This window comes from Hippocampus comes, unplaced genomic scaffold (genome assembly GCF_001891065.2).
Source record: "Hippocampus comes isolate QL1 unplaced genomic scaffold, H_comes_QL1_v1.1 scaffold22, whole genome shotgun sequence".
NCBI lineage: Eukaryota > Metazoa > Chordata > Actinopteri > Syngnathiformes > Syngnathidae > Hippocampus > Hippocampus comes.
Genome location: NW_017806175.1, coordinates 2,588,891 through 2,589,219, shown reverse-complemented (window position 1 = coordinate 2,589,219; position 329 = coordinate 2,588,891). Strand labels below are relative to the sequence as shown.

Here is a 329-nt window from a genome sequence, read left to right as displayed (position 1 = left end):
AAAACGCATCATTAAAAAAATGAAAATATCTCCACTCATGTAGCAATTTTAGAGGAAATTGTGCATGCTGCAACCTCCCAAGCTGTCTTGCCGAATACCACCTACACTGGAGTTGGAGATTTATTTTATTTTTTTTAGACCACCACCACCATGTGAACAAAATGGTGCACCCCTCCAAAGCCATAAACTCTAGTGCTGAACGCACAAAAAAAAGAGAAAAGATGCCTCAAAAGTCAACAAGTTCAAATCGCCATGTGTGGCATCATCAAATCTCATGAGACTTCAGTCAGTGGGCATCTTCAGTCGGGTAAACACATAGTGATTATTCT

The 329-nt window shown here is 39.8% G+C and overlaps 1 protein-coding gene across 1 annotated transcript in view; it reads left to right on the top strand.

The window, feature by feature from the left end:
* Positions 1-329, top strand: part of ell (elongation factor RNA polymerase II) — a 31,224-nt gene that overhangs the window by 22,426 nt on the left and 8,469 nt on the right. The window lies entirely within an intron of this gene.